At 40.5% G+C, this 22,451-nt stretch overlaps 1 pseudogene; it reads right to left on the bottom strand.

The window, feature by feature from the left end:
• Nucleotides 1–2,368: 2,368 nt before the first annotated feature.
• On the bottom strand, nt 2,369–3,701 carry LOC105876149 (E3 ubiquitin-protein ligase rififylin pseudogene; annotated as a pseudogene).
• Nucleotides 3,702–22,451: the final 18,750 nt, after the last annotated feature.

Here is a 22,451-nt window from a genome sequence, read left to right as displayed (position 1 = left end):
TGAAGTAACATATTCACATCCAAGAGATTTCAACAAATTTATACAATATATATTGAGCACTGATTCCTGTACAGCTTATTAATTTGGATCCAACTATTCCAATGTATTATGAACAAGTCAGCTGTCCAAGTCTTAAGTCTCAACTGAAATCTCAGAGCAATCATAGCAAAAGCCATGGAATAATTGGGAGAATTAGATGTTTCCATGATAATTAAAACCAAGGATTCATGAGGGGCAAGAGGGAGGATTCAAGGATTTTTAAAAAATCAAGTTTTATACCTGGGTTAGATATTAACTAGAATGGGATGTTGGGACTTCCAACTTTTATTTGTTGTAATAATAAAAATGATACAAAAAAAATCAGGGTTTACACCTTTCTTCCTAAATGGAAACCTTCGCCATAAGAGGACAAAATATTTAAAGGCAAGTTCTCTCTCTAAAATGAGTAAATGACATCAGTTCTAATTCTTACTGAGGTTACTAACCAGCCACCAGTATATTATTTTCAGCTTGTATCTAGGAGGAAAATTGGTAAGTAGGGGGAGGTAGGGCTTGAGTAGAGAAGAGTTTTAAGTAGGGAGAGAGCTAGCTTCTGCCCTGAAGTTATTGCTACATGTTAGACCTGTTTCACAGTGGAATTAAAGAGTAGCTGAATGAATGAATGATCCTTTGCTAAACTGATAGGCATTATAAACTATAGCATTTATTGTCTGCCAGAAAGGTGATATTTTCATGGGAAAATCTCTGATTTCCCCAACTCCTACAAAATCTTTGGCCCAGAATCAAATCACCCAGGCCTTGGAATCATGTTGAGGTAAGTGGCCCAGTGTTCAGCTGACAACTATTTAAAATTATTTCATTCTCCTGAAGGGGTTCAGTGGTTGATGAAGAAGCAAAAACATAAGTACGTCTGCACCAATAGGTCCCTTTAGAGGTTTCCCACTACCATCCAGAGTCATGATTGGTTCTTCTAGTCTCAGGGGAACTCAGCTGCGGAAAGGTAGGGGGGCTCTCAGGTGTTTAGGGTTTGCATAGTTCATATATTGCTAACGGGAGGACACACAGCTTTCCTGATAGCATATGTGTTCAGTGCTTGGCTAAGCTTCTCCAGCAAACTTAAGCCCTTCAGTTCCTCCAGTGGTCTAAAGACCTTAAGAAGGCTCAAAAACATCACCTACTCATTCCATGGTTCTTCCTAAACAGCCTAGAGAATGCTTCTTCCCTGATCTGTCCCCCAAAATCAGTAGGCTAAGAAGGGAAATGCAAGTGGGGACTCCTCACCAACCAGGGGAATTAAGACTTTCAGCTATCTGGCCACAGGCAGAATCCACCCTCATTCAGTACCTTCTGATACCTCTTAGGTGTTCTTACAGGTTCTTCTAGCCAGGAACTGTCATCTGGCTAGAGAGGAGAGCAAGGTCTTTTGCCTAAGTCTCTGTGCTTTGGGTGAGAACAAGTTGAAAACCTCATGAGTAGGGGAGGGACTTCATTCTCAGGGGAAAGTGGTTTAAGACTCCTGCCTATTGCAAAAAGAGGCTCAGAAGCGAAGCCAACGTTAAGCAGAAAGCCACTGCCTTTACCCAACACTTCTGCTTTCCTCAAACTAAAGGATGGTGCAAAGTCAGGCCCCAAGAGAGGAAGCAGCAGAGATTATCCATGCACCATCCCCTGCATAGAGACGGATTTCCCAGCAGTTTGGAAGCCAGGTGCTTGTTGGCTTAGGTCAAAGACTACTGATAGCTTCCATTACCAGCACTTAAGGAAGCAACTCTTAACTGAAGTTTTTTTGATACACAAATGCTATCATTTCAGAGTTAAATTTACTGGTCCCAATTCTATCCTAAAAACAATTGGTCTGATAAACTAACATTTTTGGTCCAAAGAAACAAATGGATTTTAGGCAATGTAGCAAGAGACTTTAGCAAAGATAGGTTAAAGCACAGAAAGCCAGAGACCAGAAATTTAAATCCAAATGTGCTAAGAGAGGAAGAGAACCATTTCTGACAGGACTTTTGATTGATGAAACACAAAGGCAAGCATCTCCAGGGGATGGGTGAGGTACAAGAGGAAGGGTGAAACTGCCTAGGTTCTCAGAGGAAGGGAGGAAGACATGGTCGAAGTTCTGGCAAGTCTTTTCATCATGTACCATCATCACCTCAAGATCACTGAAATAAGGACTCACCGTGTGATTTGTAGCCGTCCCCACTGGCCTCAGGAGCTTTGCCAGTCAAAAGGTGTACCCCCATGGCAAGACAGGCATGCCCACGGTAACATGGTATCTCTGCTTGCCCTGATCTTGGGAAGACTGCAAAATTTCTTAACTTGCCCCCTCTGCAAGCTGGTCAACCCTGAGCCCAGACATCCCAGGCTACGTCCCTGTAAGGCACTGAAGAAGCAGATGCAAGCCCTCAGGACCGGAAGACGTGCACAGCTCGGATCACATACTGCCGGCAGATGGGACACTCATTCATGCGTTGGCCACACTTGGTACAGGTTACCATGTGGCCACGCTCCAGCAGAACACAGTCCATGGGTGAGTCCATGCAGATCTTACACAGGTTCTCCTCCACGCTAGGTGGCACTGCTCCCCCGTTCTGGTCTTCAGCGCCACACACCAGGTGCCGGAGTCCTCTCTGATCCTTGCACAGCCGCGTCACCCTCTCTTCCGTCAGCTCCCACTTCTCACAGCAGCCCTTGTAGTTGTCGAAGTTGCGACCCAGCTGCAACACCGTCTTTCAGCTGCAACACCGTCTTTGAGCTGCCGCACCGTCAGGCCTTCAATGTCCTCCAGGTCGGTCAGGTCGGACAGAGAGGCCCTCCGACCTGGGACGAAGCTGTCCTCTGAGTCAATGGACTGGGTCTCGTCCTCAGCAGGTGCTCTCCAGGTAGGCGGGCTCTCCGTAGCCCTGAGACACATGGCCATTGGCCTGCTGATGCTCCTGAGCCTGGGCTGAGGGGACTGAGGTGGCTTGTGCAGATGAAGAGGGCCCGGGTGAGGTGGGAGGTGCCGTGCTGGTGTGAGGCTGGCTCAGGAAGGCCTGCTGCTCGGGGAGGTCCGCGGACAAGGTGAGGGCACAAAAGTCCTGCCCTCTCGGGAGATTACAGGCTGCTGGCCAAGCACCAAGAACACCAGCTCTTCTTTCTCCCGGCACGTTTCGGGAGAGATGTCACGGAGGCTGAGCTAGTCCCTCAGGTCCTTCACCTTCATCTCCATGAGCTCCTCCCGCTGAAAGGCTGTGGCTCGGGACCGTTGGCAGAGAAGGCAGAGGCGGGGCCCATTCCCCACTTGGCTCGAACAGGCCATGCAGAAATTTCTCTTACAGTTCCAAGCAGGCCTGCTACTTCCTGGCCGTGTTTGCGAAATGGGCCCCTCAGGCCCTGCAGCTCGGTCCTGAGCCTGTTGGGGAAGGGAAGGAGCTGCACCCAGGGTTGGAATAGGCCTGCGTCCTGGCTCCCTGGGCTGGTGGGACCTCCTCAGGCTGTCCGTCCGGGCAGAACCAGTTGCAGCAGGTTGCCCAAATCTGCCTCAGCTGCCTGCCTGCCCCGACCGGAGGGGCGGGGCCAGATCCGGGCGCCGACGCCTCAGGCAAGAAGGCTGCGGACTCCCTCTCAGCGGTTTCTCTGGGGCTGAGGGGCCCCCAGGGGGCGGTCGCGACATCCTCACCGACAGACGGCCCCAGGAAGTCGGCCCCCCAACCCATCCCCAGCCGCCCTGCCCTGCCCTGCCCTACCGCTTCCCGCCTGACCGCGTCCGCCCCTCCTGCGGCCCCGCCCCCCCCATTTTGGTTTTTGAATGTCAAACCAACCTTGCTTTCCTGAAATAAATTTCGTTTTGAGAAATATGTGTATTTTCTCAAATAACCAGCTTTCAGTTTAACTGATTTTTCTTGATTGTGTGTGAAGAGGTGTGATTGTTTTCTATTTCTTTAGTTGCCTATCAATTTTTATTGTTTCTATTTATTTTAGTTTTAATTTGCTCCTATTTTTCTAGCTTCTTAGGGCTTAGAGGATACAGTTTTTAACTTATCAAACTCTATCTTCAAGTGACAATATACCACACATTCATTATCTTATAAAAGCCTTGCAGTAATTATACTTCTAATTATCGCTTTTCAGCCTATATGCTGTTGATGTGACGTTTAAATTTTATACTTGTCACAAACCCCATATTCTGTTTATTGCAATTATTTTTCATTTAAAGACTCAGTTATCTTTTAAAGAGATACAGATAAAAGAAAAATATTGTATATTTACCCTCACTGTTATTATTTCTAGCGATCTTCATTTCTTTATACAGTTATATTTCTATTTGGTATCCTCTTTCTTCTGTCTGAAAGAACTTCCTTTTACATTTCTTATAGCACAAGTCTGTCAGTGGTGGATTATTTCCACTTTTATATGTCTGAAAAGATTCTTATTTCACTTTTATTTTTGAAAGATATTTTTGCTGATTATAAAGTTCTTTTTATCTTTCAGGTATTTTTTAGTACGGTTTTCTTTTTTTTTTTTCTCTCAGCACTTTAAGAATGTTGCTTCATTGTCATTTCACATGAGAAATGCACTGTCGTCCTAATCTTTGTTCCTTAAAACATAATGCCTTTTTTCTCTTGTTGCTTTTAAGATTTTTTTCATTATCACTAGTGTTTAGCAATTTGATTATCATGTGCTTTGGTGGAAAGCTTTTTATGTTTCTTGTGCTTGGAATGTTTTGGGCAGTTTGAATCTGTGGGTTTATAGTTTTCAAAAAGTTTGGAAAAGTTTTAGATATTACTTCTTCAAATTTTTGTTTCTATCTTTTAGCTTTTTCCTCTCTTTTGGGACCCCAGGTCCTTATATATTTGGTCACTCGAAGTTGCACTGGTGGATTTAAAATATTTTTTCTTTCTATGTTTTATTTTGGATAGTTTCTGTTACTATGTATTCAAGTTCACTAATCTTTTTTTTTTCTGCAACATATAATCTGCAGTTAATCCTATCCAGTATATTTTTCATCTCTTAAATTGTAGTTTTCATCCACAAGAGTTTGATTGGATTTTATAATAATTTTCCTTTTCTTTACTTGACTTTTCAAACAAATGTGTTACAATTATTCTATGTTTTAATGCCTTTGTCTGTTTATTCCAAACTCTGTTTTAGGATTGGGTCAGTTTCAATTGACTAATTGTTCTCCTTATTAAGAATCTTATTTTCCTACTCTTTTGTGTACCTGTCAATTTTTTACTGGATGCCAAATATTGTGAATTTTACCTTGTTAGATGCTGAATATTTTTGTATTCCTTTAAATATTCTTGAGCTTTTTTCCAGATTATTTGATCCTTTCTGGTTTTGCCTTTGAGATTTACTAGGCAGGACCAGAAAAGTGCTCAAACTAGGGCTAATTGTTTCCTACTCTTACTACAGGCCCGCTGTGTACTCTACCTCATGCTCCATGAGTCACAGAATTTTCCAGTCTGACTGTGGTCATAGGCACTACTCCCAGCCCTGTGTGAGCATTGGACACAATTATCTCTATTCCTTTCAAGTGGTTCTTTGTTTGTGAGTTTGTTTCATTGACTTCTTTTAAAATTCAGGATATTATGGGGATACAAACATTTTGGTTACTTGAAATGCATTTGCCTCACTCAAGTCAGGGTTACAAGAGTGTCCTTCCCCCATATGGTGTGCCCTGTTTCCATTAGCAAGCGATTCTTTCCCAAGTCACAGATTCATCACATGCATGCACCAGTAAGTGCTCTGCTCAATACTCAAAGGGGACCCTCTACAATCTCTAAGGTTCTCTTTGTGTAGCTCTCTGATTTCCAGTACACTGTTCCATGAATTCTAACTAATTTGATTTACCTGGACTTGCAACTTCATCTTCTCACTCAGGGAATCTTCCAGGTTCCTCTTGGTTTTCCTTCCCTTCACTGTGCAATGTGGAAATTCGCTCAAGGCATTAAAATAAGGCAATTAGGTCTCATCTGATTTGTTTCCCATCTCTCAGAGATCAGTTTTCTTCATTGTCTGATGTCTAGTATGTTAAAACCATTGTTTCATTTACATTGTCTATAATTTTGGTTTATTTTGTAGGGTATTTCTGTTCCCTCCATTTTGGCCAGAAATGAAAATCTTCCCTTCCTTAGCTTTTCTATTCTAGTTCAATGCTCATCAAATGTTTGTTAAAGGTAGAGTTTATGATGACGTTATTATTTTTGTATTTATAATATTAACATCATGAGATATTTTATTAAGCAGGGAATATTGGAACCAAAAATGGTATTCATTTGCAGAATAAAACCTAAGAGCTAAGATATGCTTCTACCAATTGGTCCAATATCAGATCTCATTAGCCAAGAGAACTTCATAGAAACTTTCAAAGAATATTTCTGCATGTAAGATGAAGGGAAAGCCTTTTTCTCCTCTGAGGAAAACTTTTATGGGAAAATGAGCTGCATTAGTTTTGCTTTTCCTTCCTGTTTCATGTTAATAGCAGTTATACAACTGGCATAAAGAGGAAGCAGAGCTGAATGAGTTTCCCCAGGATCTAGCACATGAAAAATAGCAGAGATAGCAAAAGGGAATAGACTTTATTCAATCTCTGCATAATATTCTTCAAATATAAAATATATTAAGGTCAGTCTATAACAGGTACCACTTCTTTTTTATTCTCTCTTCTCTCAGTCCTAGCAGTGTGCTTTCTAACTCTGTAAGGAGAGTTACTTCCAATCTATTAAAATATAAAAGTTATGTGAGAGTCTATGCAAGCAAGCTATATAGCTTAAACTAAAATTATGATCTAATCTTCTAAGAAATCTTCCTAATCATAAGGGCTTTAGGTCAGATGTGTTCATTCTGACTGACATCAACCTTACTCAGTGAAGCTTCAGGAGGCCCTGATATCCTGGGATACAAATCTGGAACCATGTCTTGCATTTTGGTAATAATAGGTATAGTGTTTACTTGGCTAGACCCTATGGGGATTTTAGCCTCATATTGCTAGAGAAATAACGAATGCTAATATTTGCAAAGAAGATTCTAAGTTTTACTTTTCTTTTTTACTGTGTTATACCTGGCCTCATGCTTGGGGGAGGGAAGATATTTTTTTTTTTTTTGCAACCCTTTGGCTATGAGAAGAGAATAGGTAAGGCTGTTTCAGAGTGTTCTGGGAGAATGGTCTGTTACCTGCCTATAGCAGGAAGGGATAGCTGTTACCTATATTTTTTTAAGTTAAAATTCTGTGAGCTACTCAGCTTCAAAAGGTCTTGAGGTTCAATGTCTCCAGAAGGCTTATGGTACCACAGCATGACTGTCTCAGGGAGTGTAGTTAGTTCAGCCATAACTCTCTCAAACTGTCAGTTACTTTTTTGGGTTTGCTATTACAGACTCAGCATGAAGCAGCTTGCTGGCTTGACTGAAACATCAGACTTTAGGAAGTTCATTTGTTATAACTTCCACAGGTCATCATAGGCAATCATGAAGTATTGTTCAGAGAAATTAGTTAGCTGGCAAAATAAATCGATCCTCCTTTCTTTGAGTCAATTAAAGAAGACCCTCACCCCTTGACCACAGAATCTTCCAAAGTGTGATCACGGAAGTGCTCAAGGAGAGTGGTCTCTGAGCGTAGTGTTAATGGGGGTTATTGAGTAAAGAAAAACGGTTGACACAGGGCCCCTGAGCTTATTCCTCTACTGGGGTTTTAGCTACTCCTGTAATGCCTTCCCCAGTGCATTAGTTCTATAAATATTTGCCGAGTGTGTCTTATGTGGCAGCCATTTTACTTGGTGCTGGCGATCATGGCAACTACACAGTCCTGGCCTCTGCCTTCGTGGAGCTTACTATCAAGCAGAAAGCAAAGTGACACAAGACATGGAAAATGGGCCCCACATCTACTCGCCATCAAATTGGTACTGACTGATTAAAACCCTGGTTTTCAAATGGTAGCAATGCTCACCAGGGATTCGGGGGTAGGGGGGAGGGAGGACACAATCTTAGGGATGTGGCGAGTACTTCGGAGGGGAAGGGCATAACTCTAACCCTTCTTAGGGACAGCCAAAGATATACAATGTAACCAAAATGTCAGAAAAAAAAACCTTTTTATCAGGTGGTGGGCAGGTGGGAGGGGGAAGGAGGAAAGGGGTGTATGCTTTCATAATGTGTGTGGTGCACACCACTGGGGGATTGGACACATGGGGGGGAGGGAGGGGGGCAGGGGCAATATTTGTAACCCTAACAATATTTGTACCCCCATAATATGATGAAATAAATAAATAAATAAATAGAAAGAAAGAAAGAAAGAAAGAAAGAAAGAAAAAAGAAAGAAAGAAAAAAAATAAAAACCCAGTAATTCTAGTTGTGACAAGTGTTGTGCAGAAGTATAAGGTGCTATGATATCATAGAAAAGAGGGAACTAACACAGTCTTGTGGGGCTGGGATTGGTGATGGCCACAGCCTCCGTGAGGAAGTGCTGCTTTGGCTGAAATTTTATGATAAGTTGGAGTCAGCCAGATGACAAAGTGTGAGGTCTTTCTTCTTTTCCCACCCGGATGACACAAGTAGAAGTTGTCTGAAGAAAGTCAGTGTTACACCAGAGATGGCATTTTATGTACAGGAGAAAAACAGGGTCTGAGTATTGGACATCAGTTGGTCAGTCTCATTGGCTGAGTGTCAGCCAAGGGCCAAGCTCCATACTAAGTGAAGGAAGATGGGATCCAAGGGATGTGTGAATTAGTTGAATTCCTGCTGTAGGAGTTCATAGGAGAGAGACTTATCTTCTAACTGGAGGAATCAGGAAATTTTTCAGTGCATAAGACTCAGTCTTGAAAACAATACAGCTTGGATAAGCACAGATGGGAACACGTGCATGCACAACAAAGAAACAAAATAATCAAACACAAAGACTGTAAATCTAAGATCCTGTATAGAGAATAGCAAGAAATTTAGTTTTACTAAAATATAGAGTGGTATGAAAGAACATTTTGGAAGTTTAGACTGAGCAAGCTCCAGATTCTATGGAACTTAGAGTCTAGCTGGGGAGAGGAGACGTGGCTATGAATTAATACGGTAGAAGAGAGATGGTAGATGTTGTTCTGGGTATCTGTTGCAACATAACAGACCACCCAAAATGTAGTTACTTAAAACAATAATGATCATTTATTTACCTCAAAAATCTGTAGTGTAGGCAGGGTTGAGCAGGAGAAGTCTCTGTTTTATAGGCAATAACTGGAGTGGATCAAAGGTGGTTGGAAGGGTAGTTCTCTCATGTCAGGAGGTTGATGTAAGCTCATAGCTGGGACCTCAACTCCTCAATAGGGATGTCAATGGGAATACCTACCCATGGCCTCTTCACGTGGCTTAGGCTTCCTCACAACATGGTGTCTGGGTTTCAAGGGCCAGCATCCCAAAGAAGACCAGGTGGGAGCTGTATTGCCATTTTATAACTTAACTTCAGAAGTTCCATAGTGTCACTTTGTCTTTAGTCACAGTCCCACCCTGATTCAAGGGGAGGGAACAAGACGCAACCTCTCATTGGAAGGAGTGTCAACATCATATTGTAAGCAGAGTGTATGGGTAGAATATGTTGGTGCAGACACCTTGGGAAAATAAAGTTTAGACATGTGTTCTATTGTAAATCTACTGGGCATTCTGGAGTAAACAGAGATACAAAAAGATCTTCCTTTGCCCCAGAGGTGTGTATGATCTGTTGGTGGCAGAGAGTGGGGTAGGTGTGTGTATGTGTACGGGGGACAAGTGCGGAGAAAGCCACACACTCAGTGACAGTAAGAATCCCTCTGTAGTAAGTGCTTGTTCGGGTTGCATGACCTTGCTGATGAAAGGACGAATCCACTCATTTACCCCCTGACTTGCACAAATAAGGCTGTGTATTTAAAACGCTCAATCCAAGATTTAGTGAACAATAAAATATGCTGTTGAAACAAAGAACATATAGATGTGGATCAGTCAAGTTCTAAGAAATCTTCAGGCAAAGACTACTTGCTATTCAGTAGACCAGTTTCAATTCTGTGAAACCTTTTGGATACTGAGCCAATGTTCCTAAACCCACACGTGCTTCTCCAGAGTCAAGCAGAAGGTGCAGAGAAATCCTTCCATTAGGTGCTCAGATATGGTGTTCAAATATCTGAGCATGGTGATGTTCTGTTATTTTCCCTGTAACTTCAAATCCTTTAGGTGTTGCTACTGTTTTCTTTGTGGTAATAAGTCCAGTCCACGTTATTCCACAATTTCTCTTTCTCTCTGCCATGCTCTCTCTCATTCACTCTAATGTAAGCTGAGCTGACATCCAAAGAAGTCAGGAGAATCCTCACAGGTCTGCTAGAAATAAAACTCATGAAAGGAAGAAATGACTGGATGAACATGCATGTCAGATTTGGACAGAACTGGGGCAGAGGTGTCTCTGAAGGTGAGAAGAAGACCAAGGGGAACAGTCTGGCAAGACAGGTCCACAGGGAGGAGGCATCTGTGTGTTTAACACTAGTGTCCAGTTCCTTGGCAGCCTGAATCTCTGTGCACTGAGCAGATTTAAAACAAGTGAAGGGAAAAATCTTGACCCTTAGTTGGATCCCTCCTTCAGCTCACCACAGAGCTCAGAGCTCAGGTGGGTTCATCTGCTACTCAGGCCTTTTGTTATGCTCCTTACTTTCACCCAATTGCCATAGCCTCACTCCTGGCTGGACTTTCTGTTCCAGCCTGCATGGCTGTCCTCCACTGGCAGTATTGATTACCTGCTCTCTGGGAGCTTACACTATGCCTGGCCTACACTCCAGGAATCACTTCTCCCTCCCACCTAAGTAGATACTGGCCTCTAACCAATGACCTCTTTCTTTCCTCTGCGCCTGGTCCCTTTTTGACTTTATTCCTGAAATTCCAGATTCTGCCTTTGCTGTCTTGCAATGACATGGCACCTTAAGGCCTCTCTTCTATGTTCATGGTTCTACTGCTCCTGCTGCTGTGGTATGACCACTTGCATCTGCCTACATTATCTCATGAGAACATGGTAGAAGAGAAGGGGATTATAAAGAAGTCATATTCCTGTCGCCACCAGAGGTGGAAGTGAACTATATATGCAAAGGAAAGTATTGTTTTGTAGCCCCTTTCAATTCTACACATGTTCTTCATCAGATAATAATCATGTATTATTCCAGCAGGGAGTAGCATCTGCACTCTTCCATTGTTAAGGTCATAACCTAGGAATTATCCAACCAAAAAGATGCCTCTAGCCTCCCAATTAGACTCTCTATCTCTATTTTTCTCTTATTCCAATCCTTCCCCACATTGTTTCCAGAATGACCTGTGTGCTGTAGAAATCTCACATCACTCACCTAAGTTCAAAAGCTTGAATGGATTTGTATTGTCCTCAGAATACATCCCAGTGAATTCCAAACCACTAAATGAGGCTACAAGGTCCTTCATAACATGGCCTCTGTTTCAAGCTTAACTAATAGATGAAGTAAGTTCCTTGAAGATGGGGACTTTGCCAAGTTTTTGTTCACCACTGTATTCCAGTACTAAGAATAGCACTTGGCACATAGGAGATTCTCAATACATTGCTGTTAAAGGGATGGATGATGATGTAACTACTGCAAAGTCAGACTTCTGAAGGCAGTCCTGGGATGAAGTAAATTTTCCAAGAAGCCTTTGGTCTTAGCCCCTTTGTATTGTTGCTATGAAGGAATACCTGCGGCTGGGTAATTTGTAAAGAAAATTACAATTTCTTTATTTGGCTCACAATTCTTTATTTGGCTCACAATTCTTCTGGCTGGAAGATTGGACATCTGATGAAAGCCTCAGGCTGCTTCCACGCATGGAAGAAAGCAAAGGGGAGCTGGCATGTGTATAGATGACAAGGAGAGAGGAGAAGCAAGAGAGAGGGGAGGGAGGCACCTGCCTCTTTTTAAAAACTAGCTCTCATAAGGACTAATACAGCAAGAACTCATTCACTTCTCCCATGGAGAGGGCATTAATCTATTCACCAGAGATCCATTCTCATGATCCAATACCTTCCGTTAAGCCTCACCTCCAACACTGGTGATCAAATTTCAACATGAGATTTGAAGGAGTCAAACATCCAAACTCTAGCATCTTTGATTAAGGACCATTTCGGTATAATATTTGCATGAAACATCCTGCCTTAAATAGTACTCCAATTGACTGGAAAAAGCGGTGGACTAGAAGCAGCCTGCCAGCACACAGCTCTTAAGGAAAGAAGTGAAAAGTGCAAGCAGCTGCCTAGCTACAGATTGTTCTTTGCTGGAACAACATTGTGAAATCATAGAGAAGCAATGTGTGACATTCGCTGTGGAAAAAAGGATAATGGGGTGATACAACAAGATCAGAGAATGAGCAGGGAAGAATAGGAGAATAGAGCACTGGGGTGTGCTGTGCTCACCCTGCTGGTACAGTGCAAATTGTGAGATGGCCCCCTCTACCACCACAGACCTCTACCTGGTTGGAATGGGGCCTGCCTGGAGTCTGTGCAGAGCCATTGCATCAGACAACAGGTTAAGTAGGGATCAAGCAGGAACTAAAGCCATCCTGAGCTCTTGGGTACATGGTGCCCAGCCCTAGGGAATATACCACCACTTTTGGGCCAGAGGAACTACCCCAAAGTCCAACACCTCACCCAGGGATCCCCCTAGTCTTGAGCCACCAGTACTTAGCAACCTGGCTTGAGCAAAAGTCCACAGCTGGGAACCCATGACAAGCTCACCTAGCTGCTGCTGTTACCTCTCTGGATAAACCCTGGGTGGAGCAATCCCCAAACATCACCCTTAGTGAAGAGGGTCTCACCCAGCTCCCAACTCAAACATCCTACAACTATCTGCAGAACAAACCAATACCCATCATAAATAGCATTCAGCATAGGCTTGAGCAGAGGCGATCACAGGCAAAAAGAATACATCAGAACAGCTTCATTACAGGCTTCTAGTGCACACTCCCCTCCTCTGACATGTCAATATCCCAGAGTAGGAGGGAAAATAAGCACCATCTAGGGATCTCCCTTTTTTCTAATCAAGCAGGTGAGTTCCCAGCAAGAAACAGGTTCCCTGAAAACCTATTAGCCCTGAGTTGAGAAAAGAGGTTTCAGATGAGAAGAAACCAGTAAAACCTTGCAACATAAAAAAATCAAAACAGATTGACACCCCTAAAGGATCACAATGTAGCTACAGTAGTGAACTCCAACTACAAGGAAATTGTCAAAATGACAGAAATGGAATTCAGAATATGGATGGCAAACAAGATGAATGGAATTAAAGAGAAAGTTGAAAACCAACAAAAAAAAGCCAAAAAAATTTTAGAAAATTAACAAAAAAGTCACTAAAGAACTAGACAAAATTAGGAAGGATATAATAGAACTTAAAGAAATGAAAGATTTCCATCTTGAAAATAGGGATTTTCAAAACACAGCAGAAAATTTCATGAACAGATTAAAACCAAGGAGAAGAAAGAATCTCTGAGCTTAAAGACAGACTCTTTAAATAGGCAGAGAAGAGAACAACAATGACAAAGCAATCACTTGGAGAGATATGGGGCTATGCAAAGTGAACAAACAAATTATAGGTATTCCTCAGGGAGAAGAATAAAGCACTAAAAGCATGGAAAATCTATTTGAGGGCATTATTGAGCAAAACTTCCCTAGTATCTCCAGAGATCAAGACATCCAGATACAAGATGGTCATCGAACACCAGGAGGATTCATAGCATACAGGACATCTCCAAGACACATAGTAATCAACCTGGCCAAAGTCAAAATGAAAGAGAAAATCCTATAAGCAGCTAGATAGATGCAAGCAACAACTGAAGTACAAAGGAAAACCCATCAGGCTAACTGCAGACTTCTCAAGACTTCTCAGCAGAAACCTTACAAGCCAGAAGGGAGTGGTCCCCCATCTTCAATCTTCTTAAACAGAACAACTGCCAGCCTAAACTTTTGTATCCTGCAAAACTAAGTTTCACATTTGATGGAGAAACTGAGTCTTTTCCAGACAAGTAAATATTGAAGGAATTGTTATGACTAGACCTGCCCTGAAGGAGTTACTCAGAACTGCATTATACACAAATCAGAATGATTCTGATCAGTATAAATTCACCCAAAAGCTAAAGCTCAGAGACTATATAATATAGTGGCTCAAGAGGTAAAACAAAGCAATGAGGTTCTACCCAACAGGATGAACAGAACTGCATCCCACTTATCAGTGCTATTGATAAATATGAATGGCTTAAGTTCCCCATTCAGAGTATAGGCTAGTTGAATGGATAAAAAATATAAGCCAAGTATCTTCTGTCTCCAGGAAACACATCTAACCCACAAGGACTCATTCAGACAGGAGGTGAAGGGATGGAAAAAAATATCCCATGCAAATGGAAATCAAAAGAAAGCAGGTGTAGCCATTCTCATATCAGATAAAATGGACTTCAAATCCACAACAGTAACAAAAGATAATAATGGTCATTAAAAGGAGCATTTCAACAAGAAGACATAATAATCCTAAGTATTTACACACCTAACACATAAAGCAAACCCTACTAGATCTCAGAAAAGTGATAAAGAGTATCATCATAATTGCTGAGGACTTCAACACCCCACTGACAGAACTGGACAGATCCTCCAAGCAGAAGATAAACAAAGAAACAATGGACTTAAGTGAGACTCTAGAGCAAATGAGCCTGACATTTATAGAGCATACTACCCCAAAACTACTGAATATACATTCTTTTCATCAGCACATGGAACTGTCTCTAAGACTGATCATATCTTATGCCACAAAACATGTCTCAACAAATTAAAAAAAAAAATTATACCATGTATCTTCTCAGACCTCAGTGGAATAAAATTAGAAATCAACTCCAACAGAAACTCATATCTCTACACAAAGTCATTGAAATTTAACAACCTACTGCTGAATGATTATTGGGTCAAGGAGGAAATTAAGACGGAAATCAAAGATTCCTCAAACCAAATTACAAAGGGAACACAAGTTATCAAAATCTATGAGGTTCGGCAAAAGCAATGCTAAGGGGAAATTTATAGCCTTAAATGCCAACATTGAAAAGACTGAATAACAAATCAACAATCTAATGAATCATCTCGAGGAACTACAAAAGGAAAAGCAAATCAATCCCAAACTCAGCAGAAGAAAGAAATAACTAATGTCAGAACAGAACTAAATGAAATCAAAAATAAGAAAATAATACAGAAGATTAATAAAATAAAAAGTTAGTTCTTTGAAAAGATAAAATTGATAGACCTCTCACTATATTAAACATAAATAGAAAATAAAGGACACTAATAAGCACAATCAGAAATGAAAACAGAGATATTACAACTGATACCACAGAAATACAAAATATCATCTGTGAATACTATAAAAATGTCTATGCATATAAACTCAAAATTTTGAGGAAATGGACAATTTCCTGGAAACACACAAACTCCAAAGGCTCAAACAGGAAGAAATAGAACTTCTAAACAGACCAGTAATGGCCAACATAATTCAAGTAGCAATAAAAAAAAAATCTTCCAACAACAACAACAACAAAAAGTCCTGGACCAGATGGTTTCACAGATTAATTTTATCAGACCTACAAAGAAGAATGGCTACTTATATTACAGAAATTATTCCATAAGATTGAAAAGGAAGGAATCCTCCATTCTACAAAGCCAGTACATTCTACAAAGCCAGTACAACCTTGATATAAAAACAAGAAAAGGACACAACAAAAAAAGAAAACTACAAACCAATATCCCTTGTGAATATAGATGCAAAAATCCTCAATAAAATTATAGCAAACAGAATTCATTAGCACATCAAAAAAATAATCTACCACAACCAAATGGGCTTCATCCCAGGGCTGCAAGAATGGTTCAACACACATAAATGCATAAATGTGACTCACCACATAAACAAAAGCAAAAAATAATAGTATGATCATCTGAACAGATTTAGAAAAAGCATTGACAAAACTCAGCACCACTTTATGATAAAAACTCTTAACAAGATAGGCAAAAATGGAATATATCTCAAGATTATAAAAGCCATATATGATAAACTCACAGCCAATATCATGCTGAATGGGGAAAAATTGAAAGCATTCCCACTCAAAACTGTAATAAGAATGTCCACTTTAACCACCTCTTTTCAACATAGTACCAGAAGTCCTAGCCAGAGCAATCAGTCAAGAGAAGGAAATTAAGAGTACCCAAATGGGGAAAGAGGAGGTCAAACTATCACTCTTTGCCAATGATATGATCTTATATCTAAAAAACTCCAAAGATTCCTCCAAGAGACCCTTGGAATTGATAAATTCAGCAAAGTCTCAGTTACAAAATCAATGTACACAAATCAGTAGCATTCCTATACACCAATAACAGTCAAGAATCAAATCAAAGACTCAATACCTTTCACAACAGTAACAAAAGAAAATAAAATACCTATGAATATATTTAACCAAGGAGGGGAAAGACCTCTACAGAGAGAACTATGAAACACTGAGACAGGAAATTGTAGAGGATATACATATATATATTCACACACACACCATGGAATGCTACTCAGCCATGAAGAATGATGACTTAATCTTTTTTGCAACAATTTGGATAGAACTGGAGACCATTATCCTAAGTGAAGTATCTAAAGAATGGAAAAACAAACACCACATGTACTATTTTATTAGAAATAACTGATCAACACTCACATGTACAGATGGAAGAAATACTAAGTGGAAACCAAACTGGGGGGAGGGTGAAATCACACCTAACGGGTACAACAACACTGTCTGGGTGATGGACACACTTAAAACTTTGACTCCAGCAGTATAACAGCAATCTACGTAACTAATACATCTGTACCTTTATAATATTCTGAAATAAAAATAGTACTCCAACTAAAAATATCTTTTTTTAATATTTTTATTTTGAAATTTCAGAATATCATGGGAGTACAAACATTTTGGTTACATATATTGCATTTTTATGGCCGAATCCAGAACTACAAGCATGCCCATCCCCCAGACAGTGCACTCCACACCCATTAGTTGTGAATTTACCCACCCCCTCACATCCACCTGGCACCTGATAAATATTACTTCCATGTGTGCACCTAAATGTTGATGAGTTAGTACCAATTTGATGGTGAGTACATGTGGTGCTTGTTTTCCCATTCTTGTGATACTTCACTTCTAAGAATGGGCTTTAGCTCCATCCAGGATAATACAAGAGGTAGTAGTTCACGATGGATAACATACTTAAATTTAAGACATAAAACCATAAGAATTCTAGAAGAAAATGTTGGGGAAACTGTTACAGACATCGTCCTAGGCAAATAATTTATGAAGAAGACCCCCAGAGCAATCACAGTTGCAACAAAAATAAATAAACGGGACCTCTTCAAATTAAAAAGCTTCTGCATAGCCAAGGAAATTATCATTAGAGTGAATAGACAACCTACAGAATGGAAGAAAATACTGCATGATACACATCCAATAAAGGGCTGATAACTAGAATCTATATAGAACTTAGGAAAATTAACAAGAAAAAAATCAAACAACCCCATTAACAAGTGGGCAAAGAACATGAACAGAAACTTTGCAAACAAAGACAGAGTAATGGCCAGAAAACCTATAAAAAATTCCTCAACATCTCTAATCATCGGGGATATGCAAATCAAAACCACAATGAGATATCACTTAACTCCAGTGAGAATGACTTTTATCAAAAAGTCTAATCTTTGACCAAGCAGACAAAAATATACTTTGGGGAAAACAATCTCTATTCAATTAATGGTGCTGGGAAAATTGGATCGCCATATGCAGAAGATTGAAACCAGATCCACACCCCTCACCTGTCACAACAATCAACTCCTGATGGATAAAAATATCTTCACCCTATTCATTTTGGTCACTTTGAAATACTTATTTTCCATTGTTAAAACCCATAAAATAAGAGGATTTCTCTTTCCAATACTATAGCTTAGCCATGGGAATGAAGTGTAGCAATGCAGTGAAGTAGAGGTTTGAAATCAGACGACTCTGTGTTGAGTCCAGCTCCTTCAGGTGCTGGTTGTGCAATGTCAAGCCAGTTCTGTAACCTCCCAGAGCCTCAGTGTTCTCCTTTGAAGAAAAGGATGATAATGGTATCTGCTTCACACGGCTCTTGTGATGATTAGATGCCAGGTGTTGAGCAAGTACTCAGTATTGTTAGTGACATAACTTCCATTTCTCTTCCTCTTGCCATGCCTCCAACAGGACGCTCACTGCAGCAGAGCCTAGAGTCAGTTGCTGTCATGTGCTCTCCCTGTGTCACCAGGGTAGAGCCACCCCCGTGTGGAGAGGATGCTGTGGTGTAGGGGCCCAGGCTCTTGTGTCACTTTACTGGAATCCCCTCCTCAGTGTCCTCTGACCATTTGCCTGAAAGCCAATCTTCCCCCACCCCACCTTCAGGCCTCATCATCTCCTCCCATCCATCTTCATTGCACCCTGTCCTACGTGAGGTTTTCTCTCAGAAAACTTGACTTCTGGCGAAACGAGGTCTTCCAAAGCCTATGCATTTCATGTCAAGGTGGCCTGATGGCAGAATTCCCTCCATTCTGCCCACAGAGATGCCCTAGATGTGCCACTTACCTCTTCTCTGAGCAAATAACCCAGCCCTCCATGTGGTCAATCTCCTAGACACTCCTATCCCTCAAACCCACATAGAATTCCAAACCCCAGTCCACTCAAACCCCGCACCACGTCTATCTGCGTGTGTGCCTGGCTCACCTTTTAGTAAGTTCTTTACGAGTCTCTTTTCTATGTCAGTGCTTCCCCAACCTCTGGGGAAGTGTACTGGGCAGTAAATGTTTATCAGGTTGTTTGTTGTAGTCATAGGCAAAATATGTGTGTCATATTACACTTTATAGCCCTATTCTACATCAGATTATGGATACAACCAAATTTGCATAGGACTTTGGTTTTGTGTGGTGGGATCATAGTGGTTGTAGGGAAAATATTAGCTTCTCTCAGTTAGAAAGGCTGCATTTATTGAGTACTTACTATGTGGCATGTATTATCCTACTATACTTATATTTCATTTAATGTTATATATATAATTCCATATTACATAGTATATATAACATACAAATTTCATATGTATATATAATTTCCTATTTTAGATTAGAAAATGTAGGCTCCATACTAAAAAATTCCCCAAGGTCCTATTTGCATTCCATTAGTCACATATAGGACAAGCTGCATAATTTAGAGGTCCCAGTACAAAATTAAAATGCAGTCGCCCTTGTTCAAAAATTATTAAGAATTTCAAGGCAGTGCTAGCAGAGCATTAAACTAAGTATGGTGCCGTGGTCCTGTGCAACTGCATAGGTTTCTGGCTCATGAAGCCAACCGTGGTCATATGGCTACATCAAGCTGAAAGGTTCACTGGGAAATGCCAGGCTTTAGTTGATTGAGTGCATAAATCTAGAAGAAAACTTGGGGGTTTTAGTATTTAAATAAGAGGCAAAATAGATCTGGGGCAAAGAAACTACCATCTCTATGCAGCCAATAAAATCAGATCCAACAAAGACAGATTCCAAGGCAGACTCAAGATTCAAACCCAAGTGTATCTTACAAGAAAGCCCTTCATCTCAACCACCCCATCCCCATCTGAGAGATAAGAGCCAAGAGTTTGCAGTTAACCACCGGTACGTAGGTGTTCCTTGGACTTTGTGACTCAGGACCCGTCATCTCTATTCCTTCAGTGTAGTCTTCCGAAACCGCTCCTACTCCGGTACAAACATATCCTATATTTAGTAGTCTCATTGGGAAGAGTGACACAAAGAAGCCACTCTAAGAGCTGGGATAGAATCAAAGTCAAAATACCGGTGGCTGAAACAAGACAGATGTTTATATCCCTCACATACAATATCTGAGTATAGGCATCTCAGGTTCCCACCATCAAGTCTCATCTCCTGGCTAGAAGAGAGAGGAAAGGAAGTGGAAGACACAACTGCTAGTTGCAAGCATCAATTCTCTTCCTAATCTGTTAGTCAGAATTTAGTCACATGGTCACACCTAGTTAAAATGGAACTTGGGAAATGCATATGTCCAGCTAAAACTTGAGGGCTCTATTACTAAAGGAAAGGGAGAGTAGGCATTAGTAGATCACTAGCTATCTCTGCCACGGTCAGTGCAATTAATGAATATTGAGTTTGATCCAGCGTGGATGTTTCTTAGAGGCTCAAAAGGGAATGAGTATCAAGGTTAGTAAATTTAGGTATTCAAGTTCTCACACAGATTAAGACTACTCACCTTTAGAACCAGACCATTTTACTAAAGAACATCATTCCTTTTTGTATGTATTTTAATATCAATTTTATATTTCGTAAATGCTGCAATTGGATTTTAATTGTCATTAGAATCATTGGTAATGATTTACTTTTTAAATGAGAAAAATAGTCATTTTTCTGGGTTAGATATGTAAGCCAATTTTGTATACATTTCAGTTGGAAGTAGTGTAGGTGTTCATAAGATGTCAGTTTTGTCAGATGCCCCCCCAGATACATGATAATATATAATCAAATGTAAACACCTAATCATGTATTTAATAATAAAAGCAATATATATGTTTATATATAAACACATAAAACAATATACATATGTTATATATAATTATGTTACTACACATATATTAATATTTAATTGTATATTAATATGGTGATTGAACGTATAAGGCAATACAGGAATCTAGTAAATTTCCAGATGTACAAACTGGGGGCATCACATTATGGGAAATAAAAGCTTCAAAATACTTGTCAATTTTTTTCTTGAGATATGGGTTTCATTATATCTGAAATGTGAAACATTTCCAAATGTTTTCTTCTTGTTTTGTCCCATTTCACAATACTTCAAATGAAGAGGCAAGAATTTTCAAAATGTGTATTGCATGGATGCACTCTCATTCTAAATAATGTAGCCTAGATGACTCTGCTTATAGATACCTGAAAAACCTCTCTATTAGGAACAGAGGGGAAAAAGGAGAAAACATAAGCAGAGTGGCCTTCTGAATATATATCCATACAATGTAAATTTTAACTATTTTCTAAATGAAGCCAGATACAAAAACTCACAGTGTGCTAGGGTTCACAATGTGCCATGCATTCTTTAATTCAGAAATGGCATGCATCAACCACTAGACTAGAACTATTAGGACCCCACCCATGCCCATGGCAGGCATTAGTAGTCAATAACTGCACTATTTCTAGGCAGCTGCTTTTAGATGATGAGAATTAACAGATGAGATGAGATCTATTTGTCATCTGTATTTTCATGTAAGCCTTTAGTCTAAACCCACTCAACAGCTATAATAGTGGAAACTGGGTTTTTAAAGATAATGAACAGTTACTTCTCTCAGGAGGAAGCTAAGAAAAAGGAAAAAAAATATAACACAATGTGATAACACTTTAAAGGTGAACATGGGATACTATGGAAGCCCAGAGAGCAGAGTGGAAGATGGGAGAGACACAGGGAAGAATTCATGGCGGAAGAGGCCATTAAGGTCATATACACAGAATAAAATATTTCTGGCACAGAAATACAAATTGTGTGTGATTGTTTTCTCTGATCTGTTCTACACGGTGAATTTGACAGTGAGGGTTATGCCACCTGACACATCTTCTCTTGCAGCTTAGTGTGAATCACTTCATCTGAGAAGAGCCTTCGAGAAACAAGCAGTCCTCCTGTGCTGAGGACAGAGGGAGGAGAATATTGACATGAACACTTGATAATGACAGCAATTTTGAAAGTTCATCAAAATAATCATCATTTTGAAAAATCTGCTTCACACATAGAATGGAAACAAAACCCAAAGTGACAGGATTGGATACTTCCTGGGCCAAGGAAACCACACTGAGAGAGTTCTTCCCCTTCCCAACCTCATAAAGCAGCATGTGGCTTATGGGCTGCTAGATTCAACGAACATCCTCTGTAGCCAGGCTGACAAGAAAGCCAGCTGTGTGCTGTTTTTGTGGCAGCTGCAGCAATGGAAACCTCACTCTGGCCCCAGAGCTTCCTGGGAAGCTACTGCAACATGTAGAATGGAGGTGGGAAGTGGAGACAGGGCAGGAAACCTGCATGATAAATTCTAGTCATAATAAGTTTTAAGATAACATTAAATCCTTCAAATAATTGCTAGAGCAGTTTACTGAGGGTGCTCTACCAAACAGCAAAAGAAGATCATTTTCCTCAGGAATGATTTATTATGTTCATTCTCCCTAAAATCATCACCTGTCCATCCCCACTGTGGCCCTGGTGGACAGTGGGGTTTGGCTCCTGTTAAGGAAACAAAAATGGAGGCTATGGTTTAGACATATCCTAAAGCCAACTGCCCATAGGCACAGAGCCAGTTCTTAAGTTATCCTGATGTTTCCAAAATGCTAGCTCTAGTTATGAATGAAACCCAAAACTTAAGCTTTTCATCATTGTCA

Source organism: Microcebus murinus, chromosome 4 (assembly GCF_040939455.1).
Source record: "Microcebus murinus isolate Inina chromosome 4, M.murinus_Inina_mat1.0, whole genome shotgun sequence".
In the NCBI taxonomy this organism is placed as follows: domain Eukaryota; kingdom Metazoa; phylum Chordata; class Mammalia; order Primates; family Cheirogaleidae; genus Microcebus; species Microcebus murinus.
Note: the sequence above shows the minus strand (reverse complement) of the source record. Positions and strands in the feature narration are given on the sequence as shown.